We start from the raw sequence: 20,381 nt of genomic DNA on the forward strand, positions 1-20,381 counted from the left end.
GGAATCATTTATATGATAAGAGGGAAACACTCTTTTAGGAATGCCAATATAGCTCTTTAGAAATGCAAATTGATCTGGCTTGCCTAGCTGCGAAGAGTGGAAAACCCAGTTTCCAACAAACTCTTTAAGTTCTAGTAGTTACAAAAGTAAAACCTCTGTTTGCTCAAGTTGACTTTTTTGAAAAATATTAGTCTGCTTGCTTAAGGTTTTCGCAGGTATTGGGAAAGGAGGAAGACATCTGTTAGTATATACAAATGCTCCCAAGTCTAGGTCATGAGGTTTTGAAGGCAACATTGTGTTCCTACCCAGGGAGTTCATTCCCTCCCCCCCCCATTGGCTAGAAAGAAAACACGGAGGCATGCAATGTGAACTTGAACCAAAAGAAAACCTGAAAGCAGAAGGGAGGGGCTGCTTCCCTCATGCCACGAGTGTAATTCAAAGTGGCTTCATTCAACATTTACCCCAAGAACTGGAAGCTATGTGTGGGAAAGCTCCAGGAACATTCCCGGATGGGGCTTGTAGCTTGCTTCTCTGCCAGTATGGAGGGTGTGAGTTCGCACATTGGGGAAAACTCCAGGAACTTTCCCAGATAGCAGGCTTTACTGCAGGTTTACTGTGAATTCGAATTTGTCCCCCCTCAAAACCAACTCAAAAAGTGGATTTTTTTTAGCCTGTACATAAGTCGGGCTCCGCTCAAATGTGTAATGAAAAACACGAATTGTGTGTGAAGTGCTCCCCAATATCTCGCACAGACTTTGGCGCAAATCCAGCTGATGTGCAAACGCACACCCTCCATTCTGGTGTGAATGGAGCGAGTTCAAAGTCCTGTCTGGGAATGCTCCAGGTATGGCTGGAGAAGACTTCTGTCTGAAACCCCAGAGAAGCTGCTGCATTGTAGACAATACTGAGCTAGATGGCCCAATTGTCTGATTTGGTATGACAGCTTCCTAGGTTATCCTTTTGTTTAATTTTATATAGTGGTTATAAATCCTGCTAAATATAACTTTAATAGGTTTATAGTTAGCAGGGGCACTGTTCCCTCTAAGCTGTGTGCACGTGCACATGCTCACAAGTTTTTGGATGTCCGCTCAGTTCATTTTCGATCCCGCTCAGGAAGGCCCCATTCTGAATGCAGGTGCGCACATACTGCCTTGATACTGCGGCCCAGAACAAAACTCATTCCACACAGAGACAAAAAAATTAGAGGGACCACTGAGCAGGGATATAATTTTTTTTAAAAAAATTAGGAATTTAAAAAAAAATTAATATACAGGATATGGGATGGAGAGGAACAAACCTTTAAATTCACTAATGGCAACAAACTAGGGCTGTCATATGAAAAGGACAGCTCTCCTCTACCTGTAAGAGATATATCGAAGAGGGAATTTCAGCAGCTTTTCTTCCCCTACCTGACAAGCTGCACTTATTGAAATTCCCTCTTCTGTGCCTCTCTTAAGGGTATAGGAGACTTGTCCTCTTTTTCATATGGAAGCCCTAAAGAAAACTCCACAAAGCACCTCCAGCCCAGTTACTGGCTCTATTGTGCTTGAATGCTGAATAGGCAGGATGGCTACCCAGCGACACTCTTAGGACTGGACTTCTGGGACGAAGTCTAGTCCTCAGCTCTTGGAGGGGGCCTCCACATTTCCTGGGGGAAGCCTCCCCACTGCCCCCACACCCCTCCCGCTGCCGCCATGCCAATCTTTCCCTGTTTTGCCGCCATGTGCGCGGCTGGGGGGTGAGAGCCAAGCAGGCCTTCCCTGTGGTGGTGGAGGCGGCAGCAGCTGTTGGGCCTGTCCAGGCCTGACTGAGTGCTGACAAGATGCTCCCATGTGCTTGCACAGTGCAATGCTCATGACTTGCACTGCGCAGGTGAGCGGGAGCATCTTGCTTGTGCTCAGTCAGGCCTGGATAGGCCCAACAGCTGCCTCCACCACCATTGCCTCCATGTGGGAGGCCTTCTTGGCTCCCACCCCCTGGCTGCACACATGGCAACGAAACCAGGAAAGATCAGCGCAGTGGGTGTGGGGGCAGCGGGGAGCTTCTGGAGAGGCCCCCCAGGACAGCTGGAGGACCCTGGGGAGTGGAGAGCAGCCCACGCACTTCACATGAAATACAGATTCTTCCCCCACCACACACACAAAAAGAAATCCCCCCAGCTTTCCCTAAGGTGGGAGCGAGGGCCTCCGAAGCCCTTCAGGTCCAGGCTCCCCAAATGCTTAGGTGCACTAGTGTGGCTATCATGCCTGTAAGCTCCTGTGCTAGGGACTGTGGACCAGTCCATTGAGCTCCTCCCCATCTCCCATTCACATTCAGAGGCCACGATTACCTCCCTAAGTACTGCATTAATGATGAGAAAAGAGCAGGTTCCCTTTCATAAGAGACAGGCAGGCGACTAGACAAATGAAACTACTGGGAGGCTGGGAAGCCATGGTGCAACCGGGTGGCACACATGATGGAACTGATTACTCAGGTCCAGAACTTACACATAGCATTTTCCCCCTGAGGGCATATTTAACCAAAGAGTTTGATGCAATGTTGTAAAATACGTGGTAAGATTTTAATGTGGATAGAGATCTTTGAAAAACCAGTCTGAACTGCCTCTCTCAGATGTGTAGAGCACTTTAGCTCATGACATGGAAGCAACCTTTTCTGTGAACAGATAAGAGGAAATACAGATGTTACTAATGCTGAGTCAGTATCCTTAAAAAGAGCCTACAAGCTTTCTACCTCTTCACCCTGTTCCTTTTCTCCCCCACTCTTGGCTGTCTCTCAGTCAAGTGTAGGACAGGGCTAAGAAACACTTTTTGGAAAGCGGGGATTAGGGATTGGGGTAATCCAGCATTTGGATTAACTGGCAAAATTTAACAGTAAAGGAGTGGAAAGGAGTCAACTTTAAAGAGCAGGTGGTTTTTCTTGATATAAAAACTATATAGCATACCTGTTGGCTTTTACCTGAGGGCAGAGTGGGTGGTGCCCACCTGAAAACTATTTGTCAGCCATTTTGTCCTCTGTTTTCTATAGCCATTTTAGGTCTCTATCTGCCACCATGCCTGTTTCCTGCCTGCATTCTGGCCCATTTTTATTTATTCGGTTTTTAGGACCCTTTTTAGTGTGTGTGTGGTGAGTGCTTCTGCAGGCTGCTGTCCTGCTTCCCCCCCTGGCTGGCTACCATGCACACAGAGGGCCAAAATGGACCCCAAACAGTTCAGGGTCAAACATCCAAATCAGCCTAGTTCACGTGTGAACCAGTTCAATATTGAACTGGTTTGCACATCTCTACTAGTGACCTTGCAAACATTATTCAGAACACAGGCAAGGAAGATCAACAGCCGCTGGAGATATGTGACACAGTCAAGTCACAAAATGAAAAGTTCAGTGTTGATCAACCATTATCAAGATATTTAACAGCTCTGAAAGACACCCAATCTCTGAAATCTGTTTGCTTAATCTTTTTCTGGTTTACTTGGAAATGCTAGCATATCAAATCTGTTTCCCCCAAATTAGGCTGATGGACGTGGTGGACATTTATATATTACCCGCTCCCAACTCTTAGAAGTAATGCGAAAGGTCACTAAAACCATTTTAGAAAACAGGAAATGGGCAGCATAAATATGTACAACTAGCCAACCCCGCACAGAGCATCTGTGCAGTGCTTTGGGGCTGGCTGTTTCCCCCTCCCTCTTCCTCCTGCCCCGACCTCTCCTCTCTCCCCCTTCCCTCCGGCCCCGCGCTCTCCAGCCCTCCTCCCCTCCCGTTCCTCCCCACACACAGAGCCGCGGTGGGCGGCCAAGAAGGGCCCCGCCGCCGTTTTTTCTCCCTCCCATCCGCCTGCTGCCACCTTTTTTCTCCCCTGCTCCGCCCTCCTGCCGCCTCCACCTTTCTCTCCCACTGCCCGCCACTGCCTTTCTCTCCCCCTCCTCCGCCAGCCGGCCACCCCCAGCACTTTCTTCCCCCTCTCCTCCTCAGTCCTCACTTCAGAACTCTCACAGCGTGTCGCGAGAGTTCTGCCTCCAAATCCTGGGCACGCATGTCCCAAGAGAATTAAATATATAGATTGTTTCCAAATCATTTTGCTTCTTTGGTTGAGGAGGTCAGACTTCGTCAATCCTTCTTTTCCTCACCACATCCCAAATTAAACATGCAGCTGGGACACTTCACTCATACCCCAACAACTACCTATGTTACTCTTCTCATCTGAAGCATATGCAGGCAAGATAGGCAGATATCCTCTTTCAGTTCTGAAAACTTTATTAGCCCTATAATATGCAAACACAATTCTCGAATGAGTAAGATAACACTGTACAAGAACAGAATCAGCATTTGGTAAATACATAACAGAAAAGGATATCAGAATGATTCAGCTGTATATCATGTATTTCTTTTATTTATTTTTATAAATAATGCTCCATATGTCTGGGCATTGTTGGGTGGTCAAACTGGGGAAATACTGGGACCAGGGACAGATCTTAATTCTCATTCAAATTTCCCGGATTTGGATCAGTGTTAAGGCGTATGCAGATCTGCCACTGCAGGGAATAACAGGAGAGGGGAGCCCTGGTTGTCTGCAATCCCAGGAGAGTGGGGTCACTGTTCTGGGCAAAAATAAAGATGGACATGTTCAAGTGAGCGGAGGGGCTGGCAGAGGGCCCGCTTTGACTGCTTCTTTGTGGCAGTCGCCAAGACAGGGAATGGTGTGTTGCTGAGGTACCCGTCCCCACGGCTTGCTTGTGTGGAGCAAACAGGCTGGGCAGTATCTGCCATCCAGCCTACATGTGTGTCTCCATGGCCTGACACTCTCCTGAGAGAGCAGTTCACGGGAGAAGGGCTGTCACCGCACATTATTCGCAATTCTGCTCGACACTCCTGTCCGCCCCAGGCGGCTCTTCTCCTGACTTGTGATGGGGTTTCCCCATGGGCTTCCACTCTCATGAGACAGCAGTCCACTCAGCAGCAGCTTCCATCCTCATCATATGTGAGGAATCCCCCCTTTCACTGTAGGCAATGCTGATCCTGCTGCCTGGCCCTTCTCATGAGTAAGCACTTGTTCCCCCAAGGTGAAGGGGCTGGGCCCTCTTTCCCAACATCATTGGGCAAAAAATAGACCTGAGCCATTCAAGAATTCCTGGTTGGGGCTGCCCATTGGAACCTGATCCCAGGTATCGCCGCTCTGCCATATCTTGCCATCCCAACGAGGTTGCCCAGTTTTATGTTGCCACCGTGACGGCATGTGCTTGTGAACATGCATCTTGATTGCTGCATTTTGTGAGAGCTGAGCACATAGTGCCTATCTGTCTTTTCTCTCCTGACTGCCTGGAGGGGGGAACAAGGGACAGGGTGGGAAGAGGGCATGCCCTCATTTACCCTTTGACAGGCTGACAAGCTTGGGTTAGGACGTGGTGGGCAACTGCTTCATTAGATCGGAGAGTAAGTAGCAGTCTGGTGGGTTGGGACAAAGTGGGCAAGGATTCCCTGCCTTGCTCTGCTAGCTTGACCTTGCCTTTCCTTCTTCTCTTGTCTTCCAGTGCAGCATCCAGACCAGATTTAGAAAGTCTTTGGGAGCCATGCAGGACACGCCAGGGGAGAAGGAGGAGGGAGTCTTCAGAAGCCAGATTCAGATTCATTCTTCAGAAAGCAATCCAGCAGAGTATGGAGAGTGAAGTCATTGCATTGCCCCACTTAATTATCCTTGTTTTTCTCTTTTCAGGCCATAAGAAGAAGAGGGGTTAATGGAGAAGTGGGATGGCTGTTGAGGGGAGGTGGAGGCCACACTTTTCCTCCCAGCACTGGAACAAGAGAAAGCAACAACAGAAGCCACGTTTCCTCTTAGAGCAGCAGCAAGAGCACCTCTTATCAGTAACCAGGAGAAGTAACAGTGCAATATAATATGGGGAGCGAAGTCCTTGCATTGCCCTGCTTGACACTCCTTGTTTGTTTGTTTTTTCCCTCCAGGTCACAAGGGGAGCAGAGGCCACGCTTTTCTTTCCAACAGGAGCAAGAGCAAGAGCAATGCTTCAGGAACCATGGTAAGAAACAGTGCAGTATCTTGGCAGAAAGCCTTGTACTGCACTACTTCAATTGCTTCTTTTCTTTTTAAGGAGGAAGGTAGTGAGCGAAGGAAAATTGGTTGGCGTATCTAGTCTTTTGTCATGCCCCAGCACCACCCACACTGGCTCCACCCCTTACCTGCCCTGCCTAGCACCTACCCAGTCCCAGGAGCCTCCGGCCGCCACTGCCCTTGCCAGATGTTCACTCTCTCCCTGGGAGACTATTGTGCATCTCTTCCAGTGCTGGATTTTGGCAGCAACATTCCAGTGTATTTCATGTGCTCACATACAACAAAAAGGGGCAGGGTTAATTGCTGCTGGGGATAGTTTTGCTGGGGCAGTGAAACATATGTTTGCTAATGAGACACACTGTCTCGGTGGGGGGGAAGCAAAAAATGAGAGACATGGACAAAATGTGCTCAGTTGACAGGTATCATCTGTCTGTGGAGACCATTGCATTTTGAAAGAACGCACACAGTCTCACTTTGTTACTTTATTATGTCATACCTGCTTCACTGACTCAGCCAGCCTCTTGGCAAATTCCTACTTCCTCTTGTCCTCATCTCAATATTGTTAAAGTTCCTCTTTTACAAAACTGTAGCTGACTAATAAATTAGAACTAAGCAAGCAGGACCATAGGTGAGTGGGAGCATTTAACTCATGAAGCCACTTTATACTGAGCATTAGTTCACCTAATCCAGTATTGGTCTTGTGGTAAGGTGAAGTGTGCCATCGAGTCGGTGTCGACTCCTGGCGACCACAGAGCCATGTGATTTTCTTTTGGTAGAATACAGGAGGGATTTACCATTGCCATCTCCTGCACAGTATGAGATTATGCCTTTCAGCATCTTCCTATATCATTGCTGCCCGATATAGGTGTTTCCCATCATCTGGAAAGCATACCAGTGGGGATTCGAACCAGCAAACTCATGTTTGCTAGGCAAGTCATTTCCCCACTGCACCATTAGGTGGCTTGTGGTAGCAAGCATGAATTGTCCCCTTTGCTAAGCAGGGTCTGCCCTGGTTTACACTTGAATGGGAGACTACATGTGACCACTTTAAGATATTCCCCTTAGGGGATGGGGCCACTCTGGGAAGAGCATATGCTTGCATGCAGATGGTTCCAAGTTCCCTCTTTGGAATCTCCTGATAGGGCTGAGATAAATTCGTGCCTTCAACCTTGGAGAAGCTGCTGCCAATCTGCATAGACAATGCTGAGCTAGATGGATCAATCCTCTGGCTCAGGTAGTTTCCTATGTCCTTGTTCTCCAAGGTTTCAGGCAGGAGTCCTTCCCAGCTCAGTCTGGAGATGCCAAGGGTTGTACCTATGCTAAATTCAGCCTCAACTCACTGAACCCATTTCCATCAACAGCATACACACGCGTATTGAGGCACTCTCCCCAAGGAAATCTGGTTTGTTTTTCTCTGAGAAGGCTAGCCATCAAAATATAATGCAAATTATTCTGAGGAAGCTGAGGTTGCAATTTGTAATCTTAATTCCTTATTGACCTTCAAAAGAGCCCTAAAAACCCATCTGTCTGGCCTGGTCTTTCAGGGTTTTTAATTAGTTTTAATTGTTTTAATGCTAACCTGGTTTTCAGGGTTTTAATTGTTATGATAGTTTAATTGTTTTTTAAGATTTTTTTTTAATTGGTGTTAATATTTATATCTCTGTTTTAATTGTTATTGGTTTTAATGGTTTCTGTTTTTAATTGTTAACTGCCCTGAGCCATTTTGGAAGGGCGGTATAAAAATCGAATAAATAAATAAATAAATAAATAAATGCTTCTCTGAGGGAGGGCAGGATGCCTCCTTGCCTTAAGGGGGCAATTATTAGACCTCTTCTGAAGAAGCCTGTCTTGGATTCCTCAGAGTTGAGGCCTGTCTCCAACTTTCCGTGGTTGGGAAGATAATTGAGAGGATGGTGGGATGGCAGGCAGTCCTGGATGAAATTGATTATCTAGACCAGGCCTGCTCAACTTAGGCCCCCCAGCTGTTTTTGGACTACAACTCCCATAATCCCCAGTCACAGTAGACAATAGCCAGGAATTATGGGAGTTGTAGGCCAACATCTGCAGGAGGGCCGAAGTTGAGCAGCCCTGATCTAGACCCATTTCAGACCGGCTTTTGGGTGGGCTATGAGGTGGAGACTGCCTTGGTCGGCCTGATGAATGATCTCCAGTTGGGAATTGACAGAGGAAGTGTGACTCTTTTGGTCCTTATGGACCTCTCGGCAGGTTCATTTCAATACTATCAATCATAGTATCCTTCTGGAGTGTCTGAGGGGGTGAGAGGCACTGCTCTGCAGTGGTTCCACTCTTACCTCTTGGGCAGATTCCAGATGGTGTCCCTCGGGGACTGTTGTTATTCAAAATCTGAACTTTGGTATGGTGTCCCTCAGGCTCTGTATTGTCTCTGATGTTGTTTAACATCTACATGAAACTGCTGGGAGAGATCATCAGGGGATTTGGGGTAGGGTGTTATCAGTATGCTGATGTCACCCAAATCTTTTTCTCCATGTCAACATCATCAGGAGAAGGCATAACCTCCCTAATGCCTGCCTGGAGGCAGTGATGGGCTGGATGAGAGGTAACAGGCTGAGGCTGAATCCAGATAAGATGGAGGTACTTCTTGTGCGTAGTCGGAACTTGGAGATAATTTTGATCTGCCAGTTCTGGATGGGGTCACACTTGCCCAGAAGGAACAGGTACGCTGTATGGGGGTGCTTCTGGATACAAACCTCTCCCTGGTGTCCTAGGTTGAGGCAGTGGCCAGAGGTGCCTTTTATCAGCTTCGGCTGATATGCCAGCTGCGTCTGTTTTTTGAGATGAACGACCTCAGAACAGTAGTACATCTGCTGGTCACCTCCATACTGGATTACTGCAATGTGCTCTATGTGAGGCTGCCTTTGTACGTAGTCCAGAAACTGCAGGTGGTCTAGAATGCGGCAGCCAGGTCATCACGGAGAGACCAGATCGCTCCTATCTTAAAAGATCTACACTGGTTGCCAATAAGATTCTGGGCAAAATACATGGTTTTGGTTAGAACCTATAAAGCCCTAAACAGCATGGGCCCTGGATATTTAAGAGAACGTCTTCTTTGCTATGAACCACACCACCCATTGAGATCACCTGGAGAGGTTTGTCTGCAGTTGCCACCAGCTCGTCTGGTGGCTAACCGGGGACGGGCCTTCTCCATTGCTGCCCTGAGGCTTTGGAACACACTTCCTGCTGAAATAAGACCCTCCCCATCTCTTACAACTTTAAAAAAGGCAGTCAAGACACATTTCACCCAGGCTTTTAATTAGATACTGTTTTAATTGTGTTTTAATAGTTTTAACATTTAATTTTAATTGTTGTAATGTTTTAATCTTTTAATCTATTTTTATTGTTTTGTTGTAAACCACTCAGAGACTTGCGTTTTGAGTGGTATACAAATGTGTTAGATAGATAAGTACAGGTTATCCACCATTACAGGTTGTCCACCAAGGTGCAGCAGCCACAGGAGAAGCTCAGGGCCAAACTTCACATTATATGCAATTGCTTGTATTAAAGGCCTCACAAGTACTTCTTGTGAGTAGAAGGAATTTGGAGTAGAAAAGCAGCAGAAAATGTGGGGAGGAGGCAGTTAAGATGGTGGGAGAAGAAGGAGAGAGATGAGGAAGGAGAAACATTGTGTTGAAAAACCATCTGGAGACCAGTGTGCAACAACTGTTGTAAACCTTAGAATTTCAAACATAAAAGACAACTTATTCAATCTCAGCATTGTCTGGGCTCTCTGTAACCCATTCTCAGATACCTTTTAGCAAACTTGTGGCTTTCACCTGCCACACATGGTTTGTGGGCTGTGTTTGGGTGGGTCACAAAGAAATTGTGCATGCCCTGTATGGATTGTTCTATGAACAGAAGAGGAATGCAAATGTCATGCTCCCAGGTGATCCAGCCACTTTGTGGAAGTGAAGCAGGTCTATGTCTGCTCTGAACCTGGATGGATACCCCATGATGGAAGAAAGGTGGAATATGAATGTAATGAATAAATAGCAATGCTTTAAATGTTCCATACAAAACTCTGGCAACAAAGTCCATTGGTACTATTCCCTTATCTCCAATGATGTATGGCTGACTGGTGATTTTTATTCTCTTCTCTCTTTGCCAGCCTTGCAGTGAGTAACCTTACATGGATACAAAAGGGCAGAAACATGTTGTTGTTTTTACCAGCCCTGCACAATTTGTGACTCACCGAATCAAGCAGAGCTCACCAACTGTGTACTATAGCCCATCACTCTAACTATGCAATTCTTTTGTTGTTGCCTGCCTGCCTGGAAGTGCAAACCGTGCCAACCCAAGACATTTTGCTGCTTCAAGCAGAGCCCTAGATGGCACCTCTAACAGTGATACCCAGATGTTGTTGACTACAACTCCCATAATCCCCAATCAAAAGCCGTTGCAGCAGGGGATTCTGGGAGTTGTAGTCAACAACATCTGGGAATCCCTGTTAGAGAAACACTGCATGGGATCCCTTCCTTCCTTCCACTTTATCTTGTTAATACACGTATGACACACCCTTTCCTTCCTTCTTAATCTCCTCTCTGTTTTCTGTTAAATCACACACACACACACACACACACACACACACACACACACACCCAATATCTCCTTAAGGGATCAAATGTGATATTAAGGATTCCTATTTGGTTCTCTCTGTTTACACATGTAAGGATACTAAGCAAGTTTCCTCACAAGTGAGCAAGTAAACATGGGTGGGAAGTGTCCCAAACTCAGCTGCTTGAATCTGCTTCTCTTTGCTTCATAGGAGGGGGTCCCAGACTGCAAAACCAAGACACTTGTCAGTCACATGGTGGGCCACAATACATTGCTAGTAAGAGGTGAGCGTCACATGTTGTGCAGCCCAGGCTCACCACACGTAAGAATTTGTTTACTTTATTCGATTGCTATTCTGCTCAACTGATCAATGCCCTTGAAGTAGTTTACAAAAGGACATTTTGCTCCCATTAATCCTCCTAAGAAAAATAAGAGCCACACACCAGGTGTTTGATGAGCTAATCGCCAGCCATGTTCTATTAGGTAAAGGAAGGAGGGCTTGGCGAATCCTACAAATGCTCCACATCTTGTGGGTATGAGAAGAGATGTTGTCTTGCCACAGCTGACGACTCCTGTTGGTCTAGAGCAGAGATTCTCAATGTTGGGTCCCCAGATGTTATTGGACTTCAACTCCCATAATCCCAGCTGCAGTGGGCTTTAGTTGGGGATTATGGGAGTTGAAGTCAAATAACATCTGGGGACCCAACGTTGAGAATCCCTGGTCTAGAGGACAGAGCATAGTACTAAATCCTGCAACATTGCTCTCTCCGATGGAAAGGAGAGTGGAAAGAGCCAAACCTGGCCCAAACTTCAGTTGCACTGGAGGCAGTGCCATGAGCTCCCCCCGCTGCCACTGGTCTCTTTCTCTTCCCCTTCCACTAGCAGAGCTCTTCCTTCCCTTCCCTTTCCCTGGCCTGCTGCTGCAGCTCTGCCACTGCCATCTCCCCCTCCCTGCCTCTCTTTAGCTTTTGGACTGGGGAGCATTGGGCTAGCTGGCTCTACCCCTCTACACTTCCTTGATCTCCCCATTACCCACCTTCTGTCTTTGCAAAAGCCAGAGAATGGGAAGTGGAGAAGATGGTGGCAGTAGCAGCAGAATATAAACGCAGGGTGCTGACTGAAGAGGCATGGTGAGATGACCAGTGGTGCCCTTGCCACTCTTCTACCTGTGGTACCCATCTCACTACACCTCATTAGCAGGCCAGCCGTGTGGAAAGCAGGGAGAGTGTCTTCCCAGGGCCTGGGAATAGTTCTCTGAAGAGTCATTGTTTCCTCCTTAAAACTGTAAGCATGGGCTGCACAAGTGGAACATTCTAGAAGGTCGAAGAAGACATCAGAACACTTGCCTATTTTTAGTAGGCCTGTGTCTGCAACGTCCTTATTTAGCAGTTCAGCATCACAAGAGTGGGAGTGTGTCTATCACTATGTATATATGTTTGGAGAGGATTGTGACAAGACAGGGATATGTGCAGAGGCGTAACTAGGGAAAACGACGCCCGGGGCAAGCACTGAAATTGCGCCCCCCCGCCGCCCCCCCAGCATACATCTGACTGACACACATGTGCTTTTTCCTCACAACAACCCTGTGAAGTTGGCTTGTATCTCAAACAACAGAATTATGATGCAATGATGATACACACCACATTATACTTAGGTTTTTCCTCACAAGCAACAACCCTGTGGAGTTAGCTTGTATCTCAAACAACAGAATTATGATGCAGTGATTGATGATACACACCACATTATACTTTGGTTTTTCCTCACAAGCAGGAAACAATCTCCAAAGGTCCTGGCATATAACCCCTTCCCCCATTTTTCTTGCCAAACTTTGTGTCTTTAGCAGGATACCACAGGCACTTGTTAAAGCTAACACTGCAGGTTTTTCTGAGATGGAGCTGTTATAGGAGCACTTCAGCGTAAACTGAGATCACAAGGCAAGCTTTCACAGTGCAAAAACGAGCATGCCAGCAAGCAGAACTCATGGTAAAACTCTCTTGAAACACCTTGTAACAATGCACAGGCAGCTATGTTACACTGCTTGAGTCAACTCACACTGCTGTACTACCCAGGCTGTGGGAATTGACTCTCAGTTCCATATACTGTACATGCATGCATTTAAGATTGAGTGCCAAAGAATCTTTATGATTGTTTTTCTTTCTTTTGGGGCGGAGAGAGGAGCGTATAATGCAAACATTAACACCTGTTAGGCACCTGAGACCATAGTTGGGCAGCTAAATAAAAGCCTGATTCTTTAATATGTTTCCCCCCCCACATGTGGCTTCTGTAGTTTTTGCAACTCATTCAATTTCTCACCCTGACACCTGGTCTGCTGCTTCCACCCGCCTGCCGCCGAATCCTTTCTTCCGTGTGGGTGTCCGTGTGTGTCCTCGTCGTCCTGCCTGAGCCTGCTGCAGTGCAGCCCCAGCCCCAGCAACCACGCTTTCCTCCGTGACGGCGACCGCACCACCACGTGCAGGCGAACAGAGGAGGACGGACGCACGGCACACTGGCCGAGTTGCGCGTGCGTGCGTCACTGACTAGAGACCCTCTGGCTGGCAAGCCACTAGAGGGCCTCTTTCTCGCTGTTCCAGACTAAGTGAGCGACGGAGCAAGCGAGCTTCAGCCAAGGGCAGGCACAGTGAGCAGCATGAAAGGCGCCCGCTGCGGCACCTGCCACCAAGCCAGGCCACTGACTGGCCGCAAGCAAAGCAATGGGGGGGTGCGGGCGGGCAGGCGCAGTGAGCAGCATGAAAGGCACCCGCCGTGGCACCCGCTGCCACCAAGCCAGGCCACTGACTGGCCGCCAGCAAAGCAATGGGGGGGGCGCGGGCAGCGCGGAAGGGACTGCTCGTGGGGGAGGGGGCGCCGACACACTCCTTTGACTGCTGCAGCGCTGCTGCACTGAGCAGGAGAAATTTGTATTTAAATTTTAAAAAAAATTGGTCATGGCGGCGCCCCCCACGTGACCCGAAAAGATGGCGCCTGGGGCACGTGCCCCCCCTGCCCCCCTATAGTTACGCCTCTGGATATGTGGAATGTGGCACTTTTTGTCTAGCCAGGCAATGATAACTGCTTCCCTTCTCCTCTGCAAAGACTTAAGGGAGCAATAAGTAATCTCTCCCCAACAGGCCTCTGCCTCCCTCCCTCTGTCCCGCACACCTGCCCTTCTGGGTAACCATGATCTTTCTGGGCAGCAGCAAAGAGAAAGTGTACATTACTGGCATGAATTGATTTTCACTGCCAAGCTTCTACTGCCTGGTAGGGCTGAGAAATACTAGGGAAGCCTCTTTTTGCATGGAAGAGGTGGGCTAGCCAGATCTTCATTACAGCATACACCCAATACATCAAATCTATTTGCTCACAAGTATTAAGCTGTGTCTGTCAGACTGTGTCAATGCCCACTGACCAGATACAGTCCTTGGCAATTCTGACTCAATAGGTAGAGGCAGATAGGGCAAGAAGCATTGCACCCAAATCTCTTCTAGTGTAAAATTCTCTGCCACCAAAACTTAATGTACCAATGCTTTCAGGCCTTGTTGCACAGCACAGTCCATAGTTTTTCTCAACTTGATATGAGCACCAGCGTCTAGGCCACATCTTCAGGCCCAGCAGACTAATCTCTGGCTTGTCAGGAATCTGGCACCATTCTACCATCTGTTACCGCATGACTGAAGATTCTGTGGTTGACTCTAGAAACCAGATTAACCTTTATAGTGACCTTAGGTATCACATGACGCTTTGATCCCAGAACACTGGAGATCAATCCTTTCTATGGTTCCCCACCTTCCTCCTTGACACAAGCCCTTGCATCCCAAGGTGTTACTGTTCCATAATCATTAATTGATAACTTGTTTCTACAATCATTAAAAAGAGGCCATTCAGACTGATAATGTAATCTGCCTTGATAATAAAATGGCATAGCACAAAAGGTTTGCATGTATTTGTACACTTACTTAGCCTCCAGGCTGGTTTGTTGTATTTGTTTCATGCTTCAAGTTGGAGAACAATGTAGACTCTGTTTTTGTCGTCTTGCAGAAATTTCATTAACTGCTAATTCGTTAGGTGCTTTCCTCGGCAGGTAGAAAGCTCACCTAATTAGAACAGTAGTTCATTTCAGATCATTCGTTTTTCATTGTTAACTTCTGTGTTTTCAATGGATTTCGTGCAGTCATCCCAGAAATGGCTGAATTGTGAGTAACTGAACAACAAATTTAGTTCATACACTGTATTGCTTTACCTAATTAGTTGACTGCTTAGATTTCTTTTAACGTGCACAGCTTGAATGCATCCAGAGGGAATTCCATCCACAGCCACCCACATACCAAGGTCAGGTACTTGGTCCTCTCTGGTCCTTGAAAGATATTCATGCCCTTAAGAGAGAGAGAGATGCTTGCCATGATTACCATCACATAAACAGATCCTCTTCACATCCACAGCAAATATCTGCCAAGGGCACTATAAGGACCTGCATCTCTCCATTTTGCCATGTTAAAAGTATTACCAAGATAGAAAAAATTCTACAAGCAGTTCTTTCTAGACTCCTGTATGGATATCCTAGAGGACTGACACAATAGAAGGCAAAAGAGACATGAAGAGTATATTGATCTCCGTCTTCTGCAGAACTGGAAGGTGTGAAACTTGTAGGTGGCATGAGTCTGAATTTTTGACAGGGAGCACTACACAAAAGTTGGGCAACCATTTGCTTTGTTCACTTCATGCAGGACTTCGGGCCCCAAAATATGGAAACCCTAAGGACAACATCATAGCTACTTTCCCACATAGCCTCAGTGTGTATGGCAAGTGTCGTTTGAAAAAGAAAATTCTCCAAAAAATTGTGAGAGTCCAAGAATTCTCCAGCCTCCCTTTAAAGATCTCAGAGCCACTTACATATTGTTTCTTCTGCAGTGTCACATCAAAGCAGTGCCCAAGACCAGACCTGCCTGGGTTCTGCACATCATGTTCCTTCAGACCACTTTCAAAGAACATCATGGGGCAGGAAAAAAAACCAGTATTGTCAGGTTCTGCTGCAGTGACTTCTATATGTGAGCTACATTGGGTAGAACCACTAGGAAGAGCACAAGATTATATACACATCAGGGAGATCTATCTATCTATCGTGTGTGTGTGTGTGTGTGTGTGTGTGTGTGTGTGTGTGTGTGTGTGTGTATAGAGAGAGATCGAGATCAGTGAGGCATATTCAATACCTATGTCTATGACATTCAAAAGACATAGATTTTACCAACAGCCTTATCAATTTTCCTATGAGTTATTTTTCCCTAGACCCACATATCTAGGGTATTTTTCATTAATTAAAGCTTTTTTTAGAGGTTATTAAAACATAATGTTTACTTGGAACAAGGCTTATCTTAATCTAGTGTGATAGTGCTTCCCATCCAAGATTGTAGATAACAGGAATATGTACATAACCATTTTCGGGATGATGCAATCAAAGTGAAGTGTTTTCAAGCCCCACTTGATTCAAGAGAGTGCTTAAACATTTCACATTGAAGTCAATGTGATTAGCTTTACTATGATTGGATCATGCCCATAGACCTTTTCAGATCTCTAGGGCAGGGATCCTCAACGTTGGGCCCCCAGATGTTAGTGGACTTCAACTCCCATAATCCCAAGCCCCAGTGGCCTTTGGTTGCGGATTATGGGAGTTGAAGTCAAATAACATCCGGGGGCCCAACGTTGAGGATCCCTGCTCTAGGATATTCAAGTTAATGGCAGACATAGAGCCATTATAATGGCTGCACTCCAGGGGCATACCAAGGTTGGAGTGGGCCCAGAGGCAAGATTTTAAAATGGGACCCTTGCTGCCTTCCTCTCCATCTCTTGTCCCCATGTCTTTGCTGTCTAAGAACACTAAGGACACATGTAATATAGTGTGGCAGATTAACAGAGGATAGGAGACTACATTTACAAGGTGTAAACAACAGCAGAACCAAATAGTACAACAGTATCAGCTTTGTGAAATACAAGGGGGCAATTCATGCCTGCTACCACAAGACCAGCTCTTTTCCACTTCTGTGGGTTCCAAAGGAAGCTTCTGTTCCAAGCTTAACCATTTTTGTCAGGGTTGTAGCATGGTGGGATTTAAAAAAAAAATTTTTTTTCCCAATTGGAAAAGGCAGGTGAAGGGATATCCAGGCAAACGAGTTTAAAATTAGCAAACAATCCAGGTTGCTAGGCTAGCTCCACTCTTCCCCAGCCTCAAGTATTGTGAGTCATTCTGGGAGCAAGGAACATTTTTTTGAGAACTTGTTTGGTTGAAAAACAATTGAATATATTTTCAACAACCACCACCAACCAACCAACCAATAACCCCCCTGCCACACACCCCTTTCCTTTCCACAGAGAGGAAAATGACTCATTGCAAGTTCTGAGGGGAAGATCACATGAGTGAGGACCTAGAGGAAAGAATCCAATCATTTAAAACCATTTTTAAAAAGTTAAAAATAGCTCAGGGGGCACAAACAATGGCTTGAGGGGGGGAGATGCAGACACAAAGGAAGGCTTTCAATTGGAGATAGAATCAATCTCTCTCTCTCTCTCTCTCTCTCTCTCTTTCACACACACACACACACACTCCATAAATGAGGGAGACAGGGAAAAAACCAAATCACACACACAAGACACACAGATAAGGGTTGTTTGTTTGACTTTCCTTTCCACTTGAACAGCTATCTCCCAGCTCAGCTCCATTCTTAGTTCTGCAACTGCACTCAGTTGCTGAGCAGGGGAAGAGCTCAAGACAAGGAGGACCAATCAGAGATGGCTGCTGCTGGGGAAAGACAGGGCTGCTTTAAGCCTTTCCTTTCTCTGCTGCTGCAGCTGCTTTCCTCCCGACTGACAAAAGAGAAATCGAGAGTCACAGAGAACCTTCTTGGGGGGACTTCAGCTCAGCTGGGGGGAAAGAGAAACTTTTGAGGTGGCAAGGCCCGCTATTGCCCACACTCCTGGCTACGGGACTGGCAGAGGAGCAAGGACTGGCCTTGGGGGCTCCTCAGAGGCTGTGGGCCTCTGTCTCTCTTTGTCTTATTTATCTCTCTTTGTCTTATTAACGGTGCACCCCTGCTGCACTCCAATGCACATTTATGTGGGCGGAAGCCCTGTTGAACTGTGTGGGACTTATTTCTGAGTAAACATGCAAAAGAATTGTACTTCACCCCCTGGCATTATCAAGGAAGAGCTCAGTGTTGCAGCCCTGTGCTGTGCATATCAATATATGAATAGAGTTCTCCTCTGCTCTGTTTGTATCACTAGCTCTGTGCCAAGACTGGATACTGGACTCCCAACATGCCTAGTTTGTTCATTAGTCTCTGGAAGATTTCACAGAGTATAACATGAGCTGAGATATGATTTATGTATTCTATGTGCAATGCTGTGACCACACAAAAAGAGGTCCTAATCTGGCATGGTAAAAAGGATCAGAACATCTAGGCCACTCCTCCATTTTACTTACACACACACACGCAAATGATATAATCCAGACTACATTAATCGTTACTAAGTCCCATTGAAATCAATGAGACTTAATTTAGTCGTGACTAATTTAGTTTGGATACTGACCACATTTATTTAGGGTGGAATGAAAAATGATCAGATATTATGGCAGCTGCACTACCTCCTTGTCTACCATTGACCAAACACATTTAGAAAAAATTGCTATGATTGTTTGTGAAAATATTGTGATTTATCATTTTCCATAAATACCTTCATTTACACTGACCTCTTCCTCAAGGATAAGATGGGAAAGGTACAGGAATAGGGACTGGCCTGTGCTGTGAGTTCTGAATTCCTAAAGTGAGAACAAGTAGCTGCTCAGAAGGCAGTTCTGCTGGGCCCCCAGAATGCTGGACTATGTCAAGGACAATAGAACAAGGTTTTGGAAACAAGTAGAAGCTCTTCACATCAGTGATAAGATTCTTGCAGCAGCAGCAGCAGACCAGTTGCCTAAAGATAAAATTGCAGGTGTTGTCCAATACCAGAGTCTGTTACATTAGAAAGAGATAACATTCTCTTTGGTAGCCATCTCAATCTCACAGGCGTTCTCAGCTTCTCTGGTAAATTTGTCGCATAGAGTTAGGGCTTACTACAAGTCTGCTGAAAAAGCCAGGCTCCTGTTTGTATGCTTCCCACAGCAAACATTGTATAACTCTGCACTTGACACTTACAAGTTGAGTTGTTTTATTGCTTTTCAAAATTGTTGTTGGCTGCCCTCTAAGGCTTATAACCTAAAAAAGAAAAAGGGACATACATCTTCTTAAATAGATGAAATTAGGGGAGACGAACACCTGAAAATATGCAGCAAACATTTAACCAAGTGCCTCAGCTAATTACAGCTCCTAGAGGCACACTTACTGATTGTTTTCACATAGGAGTCTTCTTTCCATATATTGCAGCGATCATGGAAATGTGGTGAACAAGAACTTGCCCTATATACAACATATAAAGTGGCCTTAAATTGAAAGCTTCTCTGGGTCCACATCACTTCTGTGGCAAACTGTAATGTCAATTTCCACTGGAGGCGGAGTAAGAAGCAGCCACCCAGAGTGATCCTCACATATGGTTCTGTGAGGATTTCTTCAGCTTTCCAACAACACTCCTGCAAGGCAGTATTAGGAGCCTGCGTGCCAGAAAGTGGCAGGACTCTAATATGGTCTTAATAACAAAAAACAATAAAAGTTATTATTTAAGACCCATGCAGTGTGTGCATGTTGAAATGTTTTAGCACATACTGATAGGTATTGATCCTTGTGAGTCTGGGAGCCTAGACTGTCTGTTTGTGTATATGAGATTCTGAAGCTCAGTAGGAATATGGACCAAATTGTGACAGTGACTTGAAACAGAAGACGTGGCTTTGCAGTCAAGTGGCTACAGCTAATCATACCCACTTATATGAAAAACTGGTCAGAATTCCACAGGATTATCTTGAGAGCTAATATACAAATCATTAATAAACTCATCAGTGCAATTAGTTATCAGTTAGCATATCACTGCTACATTTGGTTGGAATCCAGCCATCTAGACTCTTCTGTGGCCAAGGTCAAAGCCTGATTGGTTTGGAGGGTCGTCTGCTTTTTGAAAGGAAGACTGCTTCAGCACACTTCCTGTTTCTACAGGTACTCTATCCAGTGCTCATTGAGGTTGATTGTGGTTTCAGTACACTTTTCAGTTTTGCCAGCTGCTCACTTTGAAAAAACATACCAGACTGACACTTACTCTCTAGAAAGTGTGCTTAGAGTTGTGATCTTCAGTCAGCAGAGGCCCCTGTTTGATGTCATTTAATATGGCTCCTGCTTCTCCAGGCTACTGTGTTGCTGAAATTGGCCCTTTAATTAATAAGTTCCATTAATCTGCCCACCATAGGCCCTTTCATTACTTGCTCCTCCTTGGAGCCAGAGCAATTGCTTGCTGTTATAGTTTTGCACAATTGCACTTTAAAGGCAGGGGATTTGTTCTTCAAAAAATGATTAAGCTATTGCTCTGGTTATAAAAGAGGATATGAATAATTAAAGGGCTGGTGGCAAGAAATCCAAAAATAAAAAGCTGGCAAACAATGCAGAAAAGCAGGGCTGCACCAACTGCCCTATGGACCACTCTTACCCTCAAACAGATCAATCATGCTTTGCCAGTCCACACTGGACAGGATGGCATTGTAACTGCATCTGAAGACAGAAAAAACCCACCACACACCACAACGTTCTATGACAGATCATGGGGACAA

Source organism: Hemicordylus capensis, chromosome 2 (assembly GCF_027244095.1).
Source record: "Hemicordylus capensis ecotype Gifberg chromosome 2, rHemCap1.1.pri, whole genome shotgun sequence".
Lineage (NCBI taxonomy): Eukaryota > Metazoa > Chordata > Lepidosauria > Squamata > Cordylidae > Hemicordylus > Hemicordylus capensis.